Source organism: Camelus dromedarius, chromosome 18 (assembly GCF_036321535.1).
Source record: "Camelus dromedarius isolate mCamDro1 chromosome 18, mCamDro1.pat, whole genome shotgun sequence".
In the NCBI taxonomy this organism is placed as follows: domain Eukaryota; kingdom Metazoa; phylum Chordata; class Mammalia; order Artiodactyla; family Camelidae; genus Camelus; species Camelus dromedarius.
The window spans coordinates 28337757-28352142 of record NC_087453.1 but is presented as its reverse complement, the minus strand read 5'-3'; the positions used below and the strand labels follow the sequence as shown (position 1 = coordinate 28352142).

Here is a 14386-nt window from a genome sequence, read left to right as displayed (position 1 = left end):
TCTCTAATTGCAATTACGAACAAGAGAACTTGAAAATAAAGAGAAATGATGAACTGTTTGTATATTCTGCAAGTTAAGCCCTCGTCAGTTGCACTGTTTGCAAATATTACAAATATCAAATCACTTGTATGTGGAATCTAAAAAGATGACACAAATGAACTTATTTGCAAAACAGAAACAGACTCACAGACACAGAAAACAAACTTACGGTTACCAAAGGCAAGGGGGGGAGGGATAAATTAGGAGTCTGGGATGAGCAGCAGATATAAACTATTATATACAGAATAGATAAACAGCAAGGCCCTACTGTACAGCACAGGGAACTATATTCAATAGCTTGTAATAACCTATAAAGAAAAAGTAAATATACATATATAAAAACTGAATTTATATATATATATATATATAAACTGTATCACTATGCTATACACCAGACATTAACACAACACTGTAAATCAACTATACATCAATAAAAAATAAAAATAAAAAATAAAGATACATTAGATCACTCTGTTCTATATGTAGATCAGCATTCTTTTCTAAATACATCTCTCTAGCTTGATGGTCCCTTTGATACTGCTCTAAAACATAATTTTAAAAGTCTTCTCTCTTACCTGCGGTCAGAGAAAGAATGCCCACCACCCCTGAGACACCACAGCCCATGCTCCCTGCTCCGCCCAGTTTTATTTAAAACTGCCACTCCCATCTCATCCAGGAAGAGCCCCACATGCCCAGTTCATTATTTTATCCACCACAGCACTAACCGAAGGAGGGAGGGAACTGTGACCAAGGAAGATGGTTCCTGCCCCTGTGTCCTTGGAGGTGGGTTCATGGATGCAATCTGGGGTCACCCCAGTACACTCAGGGGCACCTGAGCCAGGGCACAGACAACAGCACTCATGTGCCTACGGGATGGATGAGTCCCGGCTCCACTGGGCTGTATGAGGCACCAGAACTGGAGAGCAGAGGAAACTCGGGAGACCACTTGTGTTTGGACAACACCCTCCAGGGTCAGGAGAGGGTCCAAAGCACATTCTGGCTGCCATTTAACAGACACACACAGACCCTTCCTGTGTTGCAAAGACATGTGGGGTCCTGAAGTCCCTGCTGAGTGAAAGCTTCAGGTCCCATTAAACATATTCATTCCTGTAAATATGATTTGAAATGAGCAATTACATGGGATGAAAACTGAGTGCTTGGTTTTTTTTACTTCTTCTTCTCATGTATTCCCCAAACTGTGCCCCCCTGGCGATGCCTCGGAGCACAGACGGGACTCAGGGGAGACAGCTAAACAAGGAAAGCTACAAGGGTTGCTGGGTGGTACCCCGCAGGCCTGCAAGCTTTGTGCCCGCCCAGCCGCAAGGCTGAAGCCGCAAGAGCCCGGGGACAGCGACAGAGACATCCGTGGTTTAATGGACAGGGGCTCTTACACGTCCGAAGTGAAAACGGCTCTGGAGCAACATCCCCCGTGGACGGCAGGCAGGACAGGGCAGCAGGCTTCACTACCAGGGGAAGAGGGAGGTCACCAGTTACAGGGGGAGACGAGGTCGGGTTGGCTCACTGGTTACCAGGGAAACCAGCAGGGGGCCACCCCTGTCATCCCTCCCGTGGTACACAATGCCGGTGGAGACGTTCTGATCTAGACTAGAACAATCACTAGCTGGGGCCAGGGGCAGGTACACAGGCATCTAATGATGAGGTGCTATGCTTAGGAGAGAAGGTGCGTCAGGTGAGCAGGGTGCAGGTGAAGCAGGGGATGTACAGAGAGCAAGAGAACCGCCATCCTGATGGCCTGATCATACAAGGGTCAGTTCTGCACCGTCCAGCCGTGGAAGGGGCAGGGTTTTCGGCGCCAGGTGGCCAACCAGACCCGGACTGAAAACTGATAACCCCCTGTCCAGGAGCCTTTCTATCCCAGGCAACTGGGATGGTCACTCGCTGTGTAACGAGAGCTCATTTCCCCGCTTCTGATGAGCCAGCCCCATGCCTCTCCATCTCCAGCTCTGCCAGAAGTTTCCTGTCACTCATTATTATAGCCACGCTGGTAAACGGCCCAAGTATGCACCCAATAAATACCACAGATGTGTCTCCTGGAATAACCACGAGTTGGGAGGCACAGCCCTGGGCTGGGCCCATGATGACTGGGCAGATTCCCACCGGCCTTCACTTTTAGACAAAAAAGGAAGCAGCCTTCCTTAGGTGCCTCGGCCGGAACTAACGGGGCACTTCCAGCCCAGCCAACTGCAAGGGGCTCCTTTACCTGTGGCAGTCCCAGAGGCAGGTGACGGATCCCGTAAGGATGAGAAGGAAGCCTTAACCCATCACTCCCAGGAAGCGGGCGAAGCAAGAGCTAGCAGCCAGCTCCAAGCGCGGAGCCCAGAGCTGAGTGACTTTGAAAGACAAAGAAGAATCAAGTCTTCAGCAAGGTAGCTTTTATTGCTGTAAAACCACCTCAGTGAGCAATCACTCCATTTATACAGGCCAGGCTATGGGTCAGATGCCAGGGTAAAGAACATCAAAACAGAAGAAGACCTGCCCCCACCCCTGCCCCCAGCTCTCAAGACTGTTCTTAAAATTGATTACTTATTCTGCCCTTCCTTCCCTCAAAGTTATTTCAGGAAGGGAGCCCAAGATCTGCAAGTAATTTCCAAATTTCACTAATTGATTTTAATCTTTAGCAAAAAAAAAAAAAATTTGATCAGTGGGTACCCTTCTAGGATACTGTATTAGCATCATTCTAAGGGACTCTATAGACAATTATTTGTCTCATTTTGTTGTCCTAGTGAGGCTGTAATGGACTAAATGTGTTCCCTAGAATCCATATGTTGAAATTCCAGTCCCCAAGGTGATGGTATTTGGAGCTAAGACCTTTGGGAGGTGATTAGGGTTTGATTAGGTCATGAGGGTGGGTACTCCATGATGGAGTTAGTGCCCTTACAAAGAGAAAGAGACACAAGATTTCTGCCCCTCTCTAGGTGCAAGCACGGGGGAAAGGACACAGCCAGAAGAAGGCCGAGCATCCTCACCAGACATCAGATCTGCTGGTCCCGGACTTCTCAGCCTCTAGGAAACACTTCTGATTGTTGGGCATTATCAAGACTTACTCTGAGATACACCTTGACTCGTGACCCACGTGGCAAGAGGAAACAGTGACGGTCACCCTGAGTCTTCCATGGCAGGCTCCCATGACACTGGCTGGCTGTTCACAGAAATTAAGTGGATCAGTGCCAGCCTTCCTTAAAAAGACAAACATCATGAGCACAATGCCAGCCACAGTGAACAAAGCCAAAGGCCCCTGAGAAAGGGCGGCTGTTTGGACATCTCTGATGGCCACACCTTGATCAGCTATTCAAAGTGCGGTCAAGGTCATCATTTCCAGAGAACTCTCCCCAGCCACAGAGTCAAGCCCAGCATCCTGGCTCCGCAGCTTTGCCGCCTTCTTCACACGGGACTGCTCATCTCCAGGAGGCTCACCAGCGCACTTGGCAAGCCCGTGTCTGGATACCAAGTGCAAGAACATTTGTTCAGTTATTGCTCAAGTGCTGCCATAATTTTGTTAGAACCAAGCTTTCCAGGGTATGAGAGCAACGACGGATCCAGATGGACTCACATAACAAACTCCGTCTCAATGGAATAATTCTTAGAGCCACAGGCTTTTTTTCCTGCAGAATTTGCACTTGAAGTCCTTGCATGGGTGAGAATGAGTATGAGCGTGATCTCCAGCCACGGAATGAGCCAACAACACTACAGTGACGTGGACCTAGCCCTCAGGGCACCACTGACCACAGTCCAGCCCTCAGGTGAGCAAGTGTGCTCACCTTTGTGTTAAAGGCAGCCCTGATACAAGAAACCACACTCTCTCCCATCCCCATACAGAAGACGACATTCAGTGACAGCACCACTCATAATAAATCAAGCTTAGGCACCAGGTAGCCCTAAAGGACTGACTCCAGCATGCACGCCTCCCCTACAGCGATCCCACACATTCACTACCGAGCAGACTCTGCCCCCCTCCCCAGCTTGCAGAATTCAACAGTCGTACCATGTGTATGATGGAAAAATTCTCCATCAAGCAGCTGATTCTGCTTGTGAGATTTAAATCTCAGAACAATAAGTGTTAGTGTTCATGAGAAGGATGCTTTCAACACCACCAGACTATTTTATGTAATAATCCCCAGGGATGCCAAGACACAGATTTTTACGATGATGAATGTCCGGCCCACGACACTGTTAGGACAATACACGCTTCTGCTCGGAAATGTCTGTTTCGCTTACACCTCAATGCAAAACGAGGGGCTTCCGCACAGAAATTCCAGGGCATACGCTGACTGATGTCTAATGGTGGGAATGTGACATTTCTCAACAAGGCAGTCCACACTCACGTTTTATAGTGAATTCTCTTTTCCTACGTTCACCGGTAATTCTTGCATGTGCTTCTCCAATTTTCCTTCATCCTCACCAGAGAAGAAACTGTATTGGGTAGTGGTGTGTTTTTGGTTTGGTTTGGTTTCTTCTCAGGCAAGTAACTTCAGAATTTTCAAGCTGAAGGGAACCTGAGATCATCTACCTCAACCCCCAACTCTGAGGAAGAGGATACCGACGGGCTCCTTCAAAACTACTTCCCGTCATTTGCTCCAGCAACCACATACTCAAAGAGACTAAAGTGCCCGTGAGCCTGGCCCGCAAACCTTTGGCACGCCCAATTCAACAGCAAGAGGAGAAATTCTCGTCTCCTCCCTCAGTGAATAACCTGGGCAAACCTGCTCTACCCGATTTCTGTTGCTCCCACGACAAAAACCACAAACCTAGTGGCTTAAAACAAAACAAATCCATTACCTGAAATTCTGTAGGTCAGACGTACAACCCAGGTCTCGCGGGCTAAAATCAAGGTGTCTGCAGGGCTGTGCTCCCATCTGGAAGGTCTGGGGGCACAGCTGTTCCCTTGTCATTCCCGACTTGCAGAGACCATTCCCCTTCTTTGGCTCATGGCCTCCTTCCTCCACCTTCAAAGCCAGTAATGTGAGTCAGGTCCCAAGTTCCTTCCAAGCTTTGGATTTCTCAGGTCATTTCAACTAACATGCCAGCCCTCCCGCACACAGTCTCTCTCTCTCTCTCCCTCTCTCTTCCATGTTCTCTTTGACAGTAGTTCTCTACCTTAAAGAACTCAGATGATTAATACCTTGGGCCCACCCAGATTATCCAGGATAAGCCAGCCAGCTGAAGGTCCATTCTCTTAATCACATCTACAACCTCCTTTGCGTCTTGGAAGGTAACGTTTCCAAGCTCTAGAAATGCAGACTTGGACATCTTTAGGGAGCCTTTATTCTGCCTACCGCACCTGCCCAGGCTTCTGCCCCTCACCTCATTAAATGGCCCCACAATCCATCTGGTGACCAGGGCAGAAATCTGAGAGACCTGCCTGGATTAATCTCATCTACTTACCCTCCATGTCCAGTTAATAGCTAAATCCCATCGACTCCAAATCCTGACTGCCATACACTGCCTCCAGCTTCTTACACACTCAGCTACATCCAAGGCTGAGTCCTCCTCAGAAATTTTCACCTCCTTCCTTCTTCTGGAACCAGCCTTGATTTTTTTTTTTTTTTTCAATTCATTACACTGTTCTTATGAGGCCGTGTGCTTCAGGCCAGGTGTGCTCCAGCCCCAGTTCCAATGGATGAGTCTAGATGGCTCTCAGCTAGTCCTGGTAGCTCCATGCCCTTTGCCAGTCATTTCTCCACATGAGAGGAAACACAGGGTCCTTTATAAACACACTGAGCCACTGAATTAAGCAGCACAGGAGTCATTTTATCTTGAGATTTCTTGTGAGGTCACCTAAGTCAAAAGGAGTTGAGGGTTTCTATTACTTGCTTCAAAAACATCCTCTATGGTATGTTGCTTATTAAAATGACTGTCAAATTTTACTCACTGTTCCACTTGCTCCTGGTCTCCCACCACCTCCAACCTCTTTGCCTCAGCCTACACATCATCTACTTGGAAACAGAATAACTCTCCAAAGCCACCAATCTCAGGCATTCCTCTATTCAAAACCCTTTAGTGATGTCCCACTATCCATAACTGTGCTTCTCAAAAATCTGTGCTGACACCCCTCTGAAGAATCTAGGAAAACTATGGAGCCAAAAGTTAGTTTTAAGTTGATATCTTAATTTTTGTCATCATACATTCAAAAAAGTTATTAAAGATGTAATTCAGGGGGTGGGGGTAGAGTGTGTGCTTAGCATGGATGAGGTCATGGGTTCAATTCCCAGTACCCCCATTAAAAGTAAAAACTATTTTTAAAAAGACGTAATTCATGGTATGTTATAAATGTTAACACTTTAAGCAACACAAGTTATTCAGATAAATCCACAAGCATCTAAACAGCGTAGTGAGTTGGTACCCACGATCATCCATTTAAAAATAATTAAGCCCTCTGTAATATTTACACTTTACCAGGCACTTCTTGTATTTCCATTCTACTTGTCCTGCAAAATTTTATCTTCATGAATATATTTTTTATGATTCAAGGCATTTTATTGATTGACCTATCATATACATCCCAACAAACAGCAAACTATGCATATAATTTAGAATTATTAATTTACTTTGAATTTAGCCCCCAAGGGTGAAACCACTTCTTCTGAGTTATACAACATTTACTAGTAAACAATTGGAAAAAAAACACATAAATACAATAAAAATTTGGTCAATGACTATAAAATATAAAAAGTGAAACTTGATTTAAAATGGATCTCTTGATAACATGGACAGGGCTGAAGAAAATTAACCCAGGCATCTACAGAGGGCTGTTCCTTCACGCTAAAATGATAACAGTTTAGCATCCATTTGATGCCAAATTTTTCATATTTCTCTGCATAAGTTCTGATAAATCCATTTGGCCTAAATAAGTAAACAAGTGTGTAAGAGTTTTACCATGGCCACGTCACTCAGATCTCTGAACTCCTTTTGAGTTTTAGGCCATCAGACACAGCGCCCACCACCAGCATTATTTTTAATTACCTGTCAACTGATGAGCCACAAAGGCCTTCCATTTTGCTACAAGCAAAATGTCCTTTGGTTTAGGCCTTGAAATGCTTTCACATCACAGGACAATGTCTCATATTAGGATTCTGGACATATGAGAGAATGTCTCCCTTAAAGGGAGAAGGGAGGGCCGATGCATTCCCAGGCACATAAATTTCGGGGAAGAGTACCTATAAAAATCAGAAACTGGAAACAGCTCTTCCCTTAAGAGTCTCTGAGCCGCGGCATGTCCCCCATCTGAATGTCTTCATTAATGCCCGGAGGTAGGTCTAAAAGCATTTCTAAATGGCTGACCTGTAGGATACAATGAGAATTTCCTGGCAGAAAACACACTGCCTTTCATGACTGGATGCAGGCTCATGTCCCAGTTCCCACCTTCATCCCTCGCCATCCGCTTCCCTCCGCCAGCTTGAGAAAACTGCATGCCGTATACTGGTTGCAAGTCTGCTTTCCAGAGCAACATGTGTCAAGAAGACTTCCTTCCTTTACTACACTCTGACCCCCAGCCCGCTGCTATTTTCGACACAAGAGATGAGTCACTGAAATTTATACCGACACCCAGCCCCCAGCTCAGTCCAGTCGCAGGGACTCTTGCTTGCCATGTGACAGAAATTAACAGCTGCAATTTAACCGGCCACCATACCTGTAGGATAAAATTCTGTAGAATAAGCCACCAAACCATAAATTTCTTTACCACCCTCTAGGGAACAATTCCAGCATTTCACATATATAGAGAGATGAGGTTCCTCTGATTACTCTGCTCTCCTGGTTCCTCTTACGGACTGCTCTTACTGAAGCTTCCCTGATTGCCCCTTCCCCATCCTAAATACAGAATTAGTCACTCTCTTCCCTGACAGCACATCGCTTTTACTTCTATTGGCTATTTTTCCCATTCTGCTTGGTGTCATGATGATGATGCATGAGTCTGGTCTCCGTGGTGGCCACATCCATTGGTTCCAACCTCACGTGATCCCTGGGTCCTGACCACCCCTCCTTGAAAAAAATCTCTCTTCCCTCAATGCCAGTCCATTCATCTCACTCCATGCATGATCTTTCCTCCTCATCTTCCTTCACATGCACCACCCCCCTGTCTACTGCTTATTCCAAAGGTTCTTACACTCTCGTGGTCCAAGAGCAGTGGTGTCAGGCTCGACCTCTGCTGACCCGCAAATCATATGACAGGTACCTTTTCCCAAGCTGGGAGGGAAAAGAAAATTTAAGGATGATTTCCTCATCTTAAAAATTTCTGTCATTTTTCTTAAAAGTTTGCCACTTAGCTGTGAATAATAGTCAGCAAATGACAAAAGGAAACAAATATGAAGGAAAAACATGGAATCAATCACATGTATGTAATTTAACAGTTTCGGGTCTATGTTCATCGGTTAGAATTTTACATTACATATAAGATCTAGTGTTTCACTAACAAAATTGGTGCTGTGCTTCTTTGTGACATAATGAAACACATCCGCATTTCCACGTGGGTGTGTACGCAGTATGGCAATTTCTTATGCAACCGAACACGCGTATGACCCAGCCATTCCATCCTTAGATATTTATTTACTCAAGAGAAACTCAAACCTGTCCACACAAAGACTTGTACACAAAACGTCAATAGCCCGAAACTGGAAAAATATACACGTCCATCAACAGGTGAATAGACTGTGATAAATCCACACCACTGAGTAACACTAAGCAATTTAAAAACTACTTGTATATATAACAACATGGAGGAATCTCAAAAACATTATGCTAACAGAAAAAAAGCTGGACTTTTTTCATAAGAAATCCTAGAAAAAGCAAAGGAATCTAGAGAGAAAGCAGACCAGTAGTTGCCTGGGGCCAAGGAGATGGGAAGGGATGGACTTGAAAAAGGCTCAAACACCCTTTGAGGGTAACAGAAAGGTTCCACATCATGACTGTGGCAATGGTGACACTGCCAACACTCGATGAAATGAGTGATGGACACTAATAATGGAAGCATATTATTGTATGTAACTCATAGTTCAGTAAAGTTAATGTTTTTCAGTTCGCCCAACAGACTTCCCACCAAATTTGGAGACAGTGTTAAGGATGACCTGACTTGCCATGAATGCAGGCTTATGTGGTAGAGATGAAGTTTACTTGGAATGACTTTGTAGGGGCGAGAAGGGGGCAAGGGGTAGGATTTCCTCTTTCATACGGGGTCAGTCGGCGATTTGTTTTAGAGATTCCAGTGAGTTGAAACACTGACACTTACTAGCACCGCCATCATTGTACGGATGGGAAGCGGGCCCCCCCTGAGACGGGGACAAGCTGGTGAGATCCTGGGATGAGATCTGTGTAGAGGTTGCTACCACTTGAGCTTTCAGCCTGTGGGCAGCCCCTTCAGCTAAGAACTGTTTCCTCCTGATTCCAAACCCCTGATGACTATTTCTGAGTTAGAATAAGGTGACTTGGGACGGCTAATTGAAACTGAAAAAATTCGGAGAATTTAGTTTTTTGGGAAGGGACATCCCTGGAGACTGGGGCTAGTGAACTGAACCTACTAAGAGAATAAGGCCAAGAAGAGAGAGCCCTTCTCCCTAGGCCTCTGGTGTGAACATAAAACATCCCAGTGGTTCTTAAACTTGACTGTGCATCAGAATCTCCTGGAGAGCTTGTCAGAACATAGATTTCTGGGATCCACATCCAAGGCTTCTAAAGCAGTAAGTCCAGAGCGGGCCCTGGTGTTGGCATTTCCAGCAAGTCCCCAGGTGATGCTGACACTACAGGCCTGGGGGCCACACTCGGAGGACCACTGCTGTATGCCCTGGTCCCCTGCATCCTGATACAGTTCTGAAACAGCCTTACCCATGAATTAAGTAAAAAGAAGCCTCATTTATTTCAGCAGCTACACGATCAGCACTAACAATAGTACGAAAGGTCAAAAGAAGAAATTTCATGATTCTTGGAATAGATGGACAAATTGTTCCTGCTTCAGAAACCTTTTCTGTATGGATGAGTTTTTCTGAATTCTTAGGTTCCTAAGTAGCTTCTGTATTTCTGACGTTAATTTTGCCACTCTCTTATCAGTAAAAGTGGATATTATACTATGTTCTGCTGGTAAATGGCAGTGTCACAGGTTCAAAATGTGCATCATTTTCTATTGTCAGATGAAAAAGGCAGAGATGTGAGAACTGTGAGGGCAGGATTAGGGGGCAAGGAGAAGAAATTAGATGAAAAGACGGTGAAACGGGGAAGAGAGACACAAATCACAATAGAATCAGAAACTGCCCAGCAGAAAAGAAAGAGGGTTTGAGAGATGAACAGTCAAGGGACCAAGGAGGGAAGAAATGGCTTGACATGTGGGAAACTGATTCTAGAAATGTAAAGAAAACCATGAAGGAAAAAGGACTTGAAATATAAAATAATGCCGGGAAAACAAAACAAAACAAAACAAAAACAGAAGAAAGCCAGGAGAGAAGGAAGAGCTGTTTATTTTTTCAATTATTAAATATCACACTTAGAAAATAAGATTGACTAATATATAGTGACTTGTGAAGGCAGGGTGGGGTGGGATCAATTTTTTAAATATTCTCATCTTATTTGTTGGATAAATATTCAACTCCAGGTTAGTGGAAATCAGTTTTAGTTGTTCAACACTTTAGAGGTCACAGCCTGAAGGGGTGTGTGGATTTGAGGTGTAAGCAGTATAGTGTCCCCCTCCCCACCAAAGATGTCACATCCTAACTCCTGAAACCTGTGACTATGTTACCCTCCACGGCAAAAAAGGACTTCGCAGATGTGATTACGTTAAGGATCTTGAGATGGAGAGATGGGTGGGTCTCCCTAAGAATCACCAGGGCTCTTACAAAATAGAGGCAAACAAATATAATTAAAATACAAATAAACATACAAATAAAATAGGCAGCAGGGGGATCAAAGAAGGAGCTGTGACAATGGAACTAGAGGTCAAAGTGACGCAGCCATGAGCTATAAAATGCGGAGGACCTCCAGAAACCGGGCAAGAAAAAGAACAGATTGTCTCTAGAAGTCTCCAGAAAAATCACAGTTCCCCAGATTTCTGACCTCCAGACCCATGAGACGATAAACTTGTGTTCTTTTAAGCCACAAAGGTTAAGGCAATTTGTTACAGCAGCAACAGGAAACTTACACCAGGATCTTGGGGACGCTGAGTTGAACTGGAGAGCACTTGCCTCCTCTAATGCAAAGACTATGAGTCCGGGTTTTGTCAGATCTCCTAGTTTGTTAGGAGATGGCAGAAAATCTGTTTGCATAAAGTTAGCAACTTGTAGCACTGCGCAGGACAAGGTATGATCATATGATCACATCTTTGACTTTCTTGCTTGATATAAAAAAAAAACAAAAAACTGCTTCTTTGTGACCAAAGACATTTTTGCACATTCTTAATTTCTGGCTACACATCTTTCTGAGAGCCTGGGGTTTCCAGCTAGTTGCCGTCTGATTAGTGGTGGTTGAACAGAGCTCTGTGTATCCTTATTAAGGTGGAGTCGAATCAATTAGCTGAGGGTGAAGTTGACACACACTGCTGCGTGCCACCATGGAATGTCTCAGGAATTAAGATTATCACGGGAGCAGAGCTCCCTGTTCCTGAAGAAGCAGCGCGAACCAACGTATATTTCAGGCTCACTGATGAGGTGAATACATCCTCAAATAAAATCTTCACAGGAAACAGCTGGCCTGAAACAGGATTTTTCCCTCTATATCCAGAGAAACCAGGTGAATCAGCCCCAAGAGCCTCTTAGATCATGGTAACCTCCAAGTCTCTTGAGTCTCTCCATGATCTCACCAACTATCTTGTAAAATACTGTAAGAATCAACCAAGTCACTGGCAAGTAATCCGTGCCAAGAAAAAAAAAGAAAAACAGATATTCCAAGTTACTGGTATTAAAACTTTGATTTTGTCAGAAACAAGAACACTCTGAGTAGTCCAAACCAAATATTAACTTGCTAAGAAGTGTTCTACAACATGTATGTATGGCTTAGTATCAAAGTAACTCGCACAAAATAAAATTGATCAAAGTTTAGCTTCAAGAAATAAACTAATCACAAATCACCTATTTGTGATCAATGAGTCCTTGTCTGGGAAGATTCACAAAAGAACATAAGAGCTGAGAAGAGGCAAGAGGGAACCTTCTCAGGTGATGGTAATGTTCTATGTCCTGCCAGGGATTTTCCTGAGTGCATTCACTCGTCAAAAACTCAAATTACGCACAACTAAGGATGTGTGCATTCCACTGTATGCAAATCTCACATGAAACACTGTCAACAAATACTGAACTCTAGTTGATAATAAGAATGCTGAAACAGGCACACGGATGCCCGAGACTTATTTTTAAATGCATCAGAAATAAGACGGTGAGAGACAAAGGGATAGGTAGATGGACAGAGATGTGATGAAGTCAAAGGTTAACTATGGAATCTAGTTGGTGAATATATAGTCGTTCACTGTAAAACTCTTTCCAATTACCACATGTGGGAAGTTTTCATTGAAAAGGGGTTGGGGAAGAAAATATAATGGGGGTAAAATTACTGAAGTGTGTGGGGTATCAGTCTGCTGCCCCACTGCCCACTTCCTTCTCTTCAAGAGTTCATATGGTATTTAGGACCCTAGTAAGATATTTATGTTGAAAACTCAAAGCACAAATCTAGCAAGCTGAGACATAAAAGATTGTTTTTATTTTTTAAATCAACTGCCTGAGACTGGTTGATTACACTGGAAAATTGTGTGTTCCGTGAAAGGGAGAGAAGTAGCTCCCCACAGATAAAGTTTCTATATTTAAAGTCACACTGAGCTGTAGTGGGGTACCTGCGAGGCAGGTCGGGCAGAAGACGCTGTTAGAAGACTCAGGAGCAAGCCACAAATCAGACCCAACACACGTAAAAGGCTGATGGGGTCTGGGTGGTTGTGGTCACGCAAGCAAAGGCTGTCCACGATAATGAGCACCGAGAAGGACGGCTGCGGAGGCTGGTCAGAGATGACGATCCCGCACGTCCCTTCCAGAGAAAACAGCCGGTGACCGACACCCTGTCAGTTCCACCATCTGTGAAGGGCCGGTGTCCACCGCTGGTCAGTTCACCTCCATCACATTCTGCCACCTGCAAGTGCATTGCTTGGTATTGACTAGACACTGTGCATTAAGTTATTTTTAACAGTCTGGAGGGGTTTGGTATTGGGTAGCTCCTTACGAGTCAGAGTGGCCCCTGCACCTGGCCGCCTTGGCAGCTTCCCCGGGGAGCTTGTTAGAAATGCAGAATCTCAGGGCTCATCCCACACCTGCTGTGTTAGAATATGATGTTTAACCAAATCACAGATGATTCACACACACACACGTTGAAGTGTAAAAAGCAGTGGCGTGAGCTTACAATGCGCCTGTAGATCGAGCCGCTGTAACCTAAGTCTTCCTAGGAACAGCTTTAACTTCAGACACAGAGGACAAGTGCCAGTAAACAGGTGAGCGATACGGTGCCTTGGCCCCCTGGTCTCCTGGAAGGACCTTCCCCTGACAACCACTTCCTCTCTGCGATGCTGCCCCCACCTGCAAAAAGGACCTGCCAGGAGTCCTCACGCCCGGAGTTTATCAAAATAAACACCTCGGAACCTGCTGCAAGCACTTTGGAAATTTCCACATTCTCCAAAGGGTCTAGAAATATTCCATAGATCTTTGGAGAGTGGATCCCTCTGCATGGAATTGCTCTTTAAGGTAAAAAGGGTCTAAATGTTTTCTCCAACAAGGGGACGAGCAGAGGAGTTATCCGGCTATCGTGCCCATTGCGGCTGCAAGACAGCTGGGCAAATTCTTTCTCCCCCTTAAAAACAGCCACAAAATGTTGCATTTTATTCATGTATGCATCTGTCTAAAATAAGTGTATTTTAATGATCGGGTCTGGTTTAAAAACTGTTTTATGCTCAAATAGCTGTGGCTAGTCATGGCTCACACAAAACTAAAGGTTTTGCATTTTCTTTCATAATAACTTGTGTCTAAAGATACCAATACATTCCTCACCGATAAAACAGTAACACAGATACGAAAGATTTTTCTAAAGCCATCTGAAGTCATTTGCTCTGTACTTCCTGCGAGTTCTGTACGTTAGCATCACTTCTTTGTAAATATGTGCAGCTACATGGAAAATGGTTTTTAAAAATATGATTACCAAACACAAAGCCCCAACTTTCTAAGTTACAGATTTCCACTCTTCCTTCAGGAAGGAATCTGACATATTGTCCAATCAACTTTCTGAGACAATGAATAAATAAGCACATTTCTAAGACAATAAGTACAAAGTGTATTTTTATTCTCACTTCTTATTTAGAAAGGGAGTTTTAAAAATAATCATTTCG

At 44.4% G+C, this 14386-nt stretch overlaps 1 protein-coding gene across 2 annotated transcripts in view; it reads right to left on the bottom strand.

Annotated features, from left to right (window-relative positions):
* The window catches only part of PLCB4 (phospholipase C beta 4), a 356606-nt gene that overhangs the window by 279569 nt on the left and 62651 nt on the right, over window positions 1-14386 (bottom strand). The window lies entirely within an intron of this gene.